This window comes from Prinia subflava, chromosome 26 (genome assembly GCF_021018805.1).
Source record: "Prinia subflava isolate CZ2003 ecotype Zambia chromosome 26, Cam_Psub_1.2, whole genome shotgun sequence".
NCBI classification, from domain to species: domain Eukaryota; kingdom Metazoa; phylum Chordata; class Aves; order Passeriformes; family Cisticolidae; genus Prinia; species Prinia subflava.
Genome location: NC_086272.1, coordinates 3,596,512 through 3,603,400, shown reverse-complemented (window position 1 = coordinate 3,603,400; position 6,889 = coordinate 3,596,512). Strand labels below are relative to the sequence as shown.

General features: G+C 59.4%; 1 long non-coding RNA gene across 1 annotated transcript; it reads right to left on the bottom strand.

Moving 5' to 3' along the window:
• Window positions 1-4,006: 4,006 nt before the first annotated feature.
• On the bottom strand, window positions 4,007-5,950 carry LOC134562124 (uncharacterized). Its single transcript, XR_010083076.1, has 5 exons — window positions 5,858-5,950; window positions 5,258-5,293; window positions 5,096-5,134; window positions 4,325-4,399; window positions 4,007-4,141 (listed from the first exon to the last, which is right to left on the bottom strand). It is a non-coding gene; the product is annotated as an uncharacterized LOC134562124 (long non-coding RNA).
• Between the last annotated feature and the right edge of the window lie 939 nt (window positions 5,951-6,889).

Below are 6,889 nucleotides of genomic sequence, written 5' to 3'. Positions count from 1 at the left end.
GGGCCTGGGTGAAAAGCACAGCTCACTTTTGTTAAGGTGTTTAAAGTTTAACAAAAAAATTTATTAATAAATAAATATAATAAATTAAAAAGAAATAAGACTATTAGAGACATTTAAAAAAGCAAAAGTTACACAAATCTGGGTGCCTGGCATTTCCATCCCAAGGCATGCCTTGCTTGGGAGAAATGCTGCTGAGGCCTCGGCCTTGAGGAGCTGCAGCTTGGCCCAGCTCTGCTGGGGCTTAGCACAAACACTGGCTGCTCCCTGCCAGGGCTGCTGCCTCATCTCCTGCTGGTTTTGTTTTTCATTTTCCAAGGCTTGGGAAGATTGTTTTTGCCTGAATGGCAAACACTGGGTGCAGCTGTGCCTGTCCTGGCTGGGATATGGGAGAGGGGCTGCTCTCCTGGAGTCTGGAGTATTTTAGAATAATTATTCATTTCTGCCCATCATCTTCACAAACCCACACGAACCCACAGACACACACAGAAACAGTTAATCCTCATTTTGCTGCATTAGACAATGTCCAATTGCAAATGTCTGCAATTGCCTTTGCCATGCCCAGCCTGTGTTGTTGGATTGTGCTGGAACTCCCGGTGCCTGCTGGCCCTGAGTGAAGGCGCTGCTGGTGCTCCCAGGTTGGGCAGAGGAGCTGCTCAGGTGACCTGGGGGCTCTGCCTGCCCGTCAGTCCCTCGAGGCTGTCCCAGTGCAGCCCCCTTGGCTCTGCTGGCAGCCTCAGCCCGTGCCAGGCACAGCTCCGGGCAGAGGGAGCCAAGGGCGCACAGCCAGGGCAGGCAGCTCTCCAAAAACAAACCAGGTTTCCCTCTGCAGAGCCCAGCCTCACCTCTCACTGTGTGTCTCACACACCCCTGTGCCCAGAGGCTCCAGGTGTCCCCCAGCAACTCCAGCACCCCGTTCCTCCCCCTGGCCTCTCCAGAGCTGCAGCCCCTGCGCTTGTGGCTCTCCCCGGGTGCATCCCTGGCTGCCCCCCTGGGCCACTGCCTCATCATCCCCCCACAGCCTGCGGCCACCCCCTGCACACCCCAGGGGCTTCTTCCTGCTCAGCCCCCCCTGCTCCGCCAGGGCTCCATCCCTGTCCCTAAAGCCACGGCCTGTCCCCTCTGGGCCACTGGGGACATCTCCTGACGGGGATGTGCTGCACTGTGAGAGCGGCACGCAAACAGCGACACGGAGGCAGGAGGTCTGCAGGGAAAAGCTGCTCCCCAAAAAGAGAACGAGCCTGTTTATTTCTTTCATTTTTATGCATTTGTGGGTCTGGTTATGGATTGGCATCTGGGGTTACTACCCCTTCACCCCACTGGCCAGACCAGCTGTCAACCAACACTATTTTCAGGCTAGAAATATGGAAACAAAGGACAGTGAACAAAAACAAGAAAGGTTATCTATGGTCTAAAGTGTGAGAAAGTGAAAAACTGACCCTTAATATTGTACACAAACTAAAGAACTGACTCCATCTTATGAACAAGTAGAAGGCTTTAAAAAAACCTCAGAAAAACCAGGGCAACACTGCACAGGTCGTATTTCTCTCTTTTTTCCTTGGGACAGGTCATTGCCTCCTGCCCATCGTGTGCTGTGGCCGCTCCGTGTCCATCTGCAAACCCCTGTGGTCACTCCGGGACCCTGCTGGGCAGCAGAGCCGGTGCCTGCAGGGCAGCAGCTGCCCGGGCCAGCGCCTTTCCCTCTGCTCTGCTGCTCACAGCCAGGTGTCTTGGGTTGAAAAATGGAACTACAAATGTGTATTCTATTTTCATCTGATGAAAGTGGTTGGGAGATATTGTTCTTTATCTCTTGTAACTCCAGGGTGGGAAGAGGGTGGATGCATGTGCAGTTATGAATACGCAACGAACTGGTGCTTTGAAGGAATGAGCCTTTCCCTTGGCGGGTCTGAATGCCAAGTCACGCAGCCGTGATTTTTGATTAAATATTTGCTTTATTTCCGCCTCCGAATTGTCTTTTTATCAAACCTATAAACTGTACCAGGAGAACGACCCTCGTTTTTCACCCAGAGAGATCCAGAGAGCCCTCGGGGAGCGTCGGCAGTGCCCGCCTCCCCTGCTCTCCCAGTCCACCCTGGGATGGTCCCGGTGCCGCGGCCGCGCTCGCCCGTTCTCATTTTCTCCCCGCGCCGCGCCGGGGCAACCCTGACATCTCTGGGCAAGGCTGGGGCCTCCCCAGGGCCCCAGGGAAACCCCACAGCATGCCAGAGAGTCGGGGCCTGAGGGTCCCTGGTTTTGCCTCCCAACCCTCGTCAAGGCCCCCCGTCAAGGAAGGGACTGTGTGCAAGGGGCTCGGGCCTGAGCCACGGTGTGTGTGTACCAAGCACTGAACTGCAGGTGTGTCCACCGGACCGGAGCTGGCTCCCATGGGAACTTGTACAAAGACAATGGACGGCTGGACAGCCTGTGCTTACCAGCGGCCAGGCCCAGACCTGCTTGTCCCAGACCTGCTTGGCCCAGACCTGCCTGATCTGAACGGCTGCGCCTGATTCCCAGAGCAACGGGGCTCCTCACAATGACTCTTGGGTGCTCCCCCTGTGTTGGCCAGGTGCCGCCCGCTTCTGAAATGACAATAAAAGCTTCCCCCCGTGACTCACACTTGGAGATCTCCCCATAGACAGAAGACGGATCCATTGGCCGGACGCCACGCCACGAGGACGCCTCTGGTGTTGGTAGCTATATCCCCCTGGCCCCCTTTCCTCGCTCTGTATCCTATTTTTCCTTTCTCATTCCCTCTATCGCAAGTGTTGTTGGCACTCAATAAAGGTGCATTTGTTGTATGATTAAACTCTTGTACCCTCGAGTACTCTTTGCACTCTGAGATCACACGAACCTATCACGATTCCTGCTTGGATCGTGACACAGGGCCACCCTCTGCGGCCAGCCGGACATGGGCACCCAGGAAGGCCCCGGTCAGGGAGAGCGGGCACTGTCCTTCCAGCCCAGAGCCAGGGACAGCCACAGCCCCGTTCCACCACGGGGCCAGGGACACGCAGCAGCCCCGCCCAGCCCAGGAACCAGATTGCAGCACCAACAGATACTGGTGACGCAAAGAGACTGGTTTTTAAAAAATAGCTGCTGGTTTCTTATCTCCTTTTCTTCGTGTTAGAGCCGGGATTAATGCACGGGATTAATACAGGTGGTTCCGTGATCAGACTCAGAGTTTATAATTCTTACCTGGAATTCAGTCTCACAAGGCATGAGCTCGAGCCAGAAAATCAGAAAATGGAGGTGCCTCTAACTCTTCCCATGGTTATTAAACACTAATGACCCAATACCGAGATGACACCTCTATAATTTATACTTTTAACCCAATAATTGGCCACCCCAGGCCCGCAATGCAGACCTTTTTCATCCATTTACAAAAAACCACCCAAAATCATGAGGAAGAAGGTGAAGAAGAAGGACTTAGACCACACCCTAAATCCTCCCTATTTCCCCATGGACATCACCATTCACTAAAATCCCGAACCCCAAGTTTTTCACCCTGTGAGGTCACGCAATGCCCTTCAAACTGCACACCCACAACCCCAGTGCCACCGCCCAACTTAGGAAGCCAGTTCCACGGCCTCGGGTCAAATGCAGAGCCTGCCTGAGGGTCAGCGCCTCTTAGCACAGAAACCCTGACATTTTCAGCTTCCAGAATTCCAAAGAAGAGGTGTATTTTTTTGTTGAAGAAAGAAACTCATTTGGAAATAAACTGTATTTTGTAAACTGTTTCTATATTGGAGCCACAACAGCCCCATGGTGATCACAGCCAGCACCTGCTCCTGGCTCTCCCTGCGCACCCACCCACCCCCCCAAACTGTCCCCAGTGCACCCCGCAGCACCCACAGCCCACAGCCGCGGTGTGGGGTGCGCCGTGGGGGCGGCAGAGCCCGGCAGGAAGGGAGCAGAGCCCCAGGCGAGCCGCCCCACATGGCAGGAGAGCAGAAACCCGGACACATGGACAGACTCACCCAGAGGGACAGACAGACAGAGAGGGCAGCTCTGCTGAAAGGGTTTATTGATTATTGAGGGGAAACGGCCCCGGGCTCAAAGGGGATCGGGGGGCTCCTCCAGGGACGATCATCTCCTCGTGCCGCCGGAGGAGGACAGGACACGGACGGCACAGACGCTGCCGACCCTAAAACACCGAGCCCGGAACGTCACCGCCCTGCTGGCACTGGGACACCGGAGGGGCCCTGTCCCCAGCCCTGTCCCTGCTGGCACTGGGACACCCCAGGGGCCTGTCCCCAGCCCTGTCCCTGCTGGCACCGGGACACCGGAGGGGCCTGTCCCCAGCCCTGTCCCTGCAGGCTCTGCTCACCTAGGCATCCAGAGAGGCCGCCAGGCGCTTCTGCCGCAGGAGCCGGCGCAGCCTCAGGTCTTTTCCCAGCACGTCCTGGGGACAAGGGCAGCGTCAGTGACACGCTGGGGGCACTGGGATGGACTGGGGGGACTGGGGAAAGGAGGGGGGCCCATGGGGAAGGGCCCCGCGGCAGTAGTGGGGTACAGGAGCTGCTGCACTCCTGCCCTGAGGCGCAGGGTCCTGGCCAAGGGTTTATTAATTCTTATCTGTAATTCAGTCTCACGAGGTGTGAGCTCTAGCCAGAAAATCAGAAAATGGAGGTGCCTCTAACTCTTCCCATGGTTAATTAAACACTAATCACCGAGATGACACCTGTATTATTTATACTTTTAACCGAATAATTGGTCACCCCAGGCCCACAATGCAGACCTTTTCCACCCAATTACAAAAAAACCACCCAAAATCATGAGGAAGAAGGTGAAGAAGAAGGACTTAGACAACACCCTAAATCCTCCCTATTGCCCCACGGACATCACCATCCACTAAAATCCCAAACCCTGAGTTTTTCATCCTGTGAGATCACGCAATGCCCTTAAAACTGCACACCCACAACCCCAGAGCCTCTGTGTCCCCGGGTGAGGGGAGCCCTGCCGAGGGTCCAGGGGGCAGGGGTGCTTCCGGGGCTGTCGGCAGGGCTGGGCTGGCCTGTGCTGGCACACGCCGGCACGGCCTGGCCGCGGTGGCCGCGCAGGGCGAGGCTCTGGCGGCGGCGCAGCTCCTGGTACCCACCACGGTCGGCTCCGGGATCTCGACCTTGCCCAAGTCCAGCTGCGGAGAGAGCAGGAGACCCGGCCGGTCACTGGGGAGTCCCCGGTGCCAGCAGGGCAGGGGGGACACGGGCGCCCCCCGAGCCCCACAGGGGACGCCCTCCAACCCCAGCCCCTCACTCACCTCCTCCAGATCATCCTGGGTTCCTTCCAGGAGTGCCTGGGAAGGAGAGCAAAGGCTGCAGCTGCGCTGGGCCTGGGGGGCTGGGGGGGACAGGGGGCAGGGCGGGGGCAGAGGGAGGGGAACTCAGGGCCCCCAGGGAGATCTGCTGGAGCTGGGGGAGAGCCAGAGACACCGAGCTGGGGAAAAGGGAGAGCCCGAGGGGCTGGGCTGGGGCTGTGGAACAGGCACGGGGGGAGGCACGGGGCAAGAGAAAGGAATTGGGGTGTGGGGACACGGGAGAGCCAGGGAGGGGCTGGGTGGGGACAGAAGGACCAGGCCGGGTGAGGACAGAAGGGACAGGACTGAGAGAGGGTCTGTGAGGCATGGGGTGGATCAGGGAATGGGACAGGGGGACCACGCTGCAGTGGCCAGGATGAAAGGCAAAGGACAAAGGGGGGACACGGAAGGAAAGGCCTCGGGAATGGGGGGTGGGAGGGGGTTTGGGGGCCTGGACAGGACACAGGGGAGGGAGCAGGGAGGAAATGAGTGAAGGGACCAAAAGGGTGGGCTGGGAGGGCAGAGAGGGCAAGTTGTGGGGCCAGCGTTGTGCTGGTGCCTCACCTTGGCCTGTGCCGGGGTGCACAGCAGCATGGAGAAGAGCAGGGCCACGCCGAGCACAGCCACCTTCATCTTCCTCTGGCACTGGGCAGCGCTGCCTGAGGCTGCAGCAGGGCACCAGCACCTTTATTCCTGCCGGGACTCCTCCCTGCGCCCTCCCCAACAGCCCCCAGGACAAAGCCCGGCTTGGCACAGCCCCCAGCCCTGGCCACAAGCCCAGCCCTGCCCAGAGTCCATCCCAGCTGCGGCACGGATCCAGTCCCCCTGCCCGCATCCCTGCAGCTTCCCGCACGGGGCAGCTGTCCCTGCAAGGTCCCGGGAAACCCGGGGGGGCCAAGGGGGGCCAAGGGGATCCAAAGGCAGCTGGGGACCCTGTGGGGACAAGCCCCGCTCCAACACCATCCATCCTCCAGCAGCCCCCAGTGCCACATCCCCCATCTCCCGCTGGCCCTGCCATGCCAGAGCGTTCCGTGCAGCACAGCCCGGAGCTGAGCCCGGCCCCAAACCCCACATGTGAGAGAACAGGGGGAGCCAGGGCCGAGTGCTTAGGGCAGGGATTGGGATCTGCACTCCCTGTGGGCACTGGGAGCACTGGGCAGTGCGGGTCCCCTGCAGACAGGGCTGAGGGCTGGGCAATGCCTCAGCTGTGCCAAATCCCAGCTCCACAACACCCCACAGGTCCCCAGTGAGTTCAATTTGCAGCCCCATGGCAGAGCCCAGAGGGGAATGTCCCCTGCCCCGACCCCTGCCCTGTCCCCCCACAGCCACCGTGCCCACTCACAGCCCCTGGGCCCTGCTCTGTGCAGCTGCCCCATGCGCAGGGCCCCAAGGACCCCAGCCCCAACCAGGCTCCCACCCCAGCCCTGCCCCTGCCTGGGCCGTGCCCGCAGCCCCCCATGGCCCTTGTCCCCACAGAGGGGCTCTGCAGTGCCCCGGCCCCGGCCCAGCCCGGCGCTGGCCCCGGCGCCGATGCTGGGCCCAGGGTGTGCCCGTCCCCAGGGACGTGGACAAGGGGACTTTTGTCCCCAGGCAGCC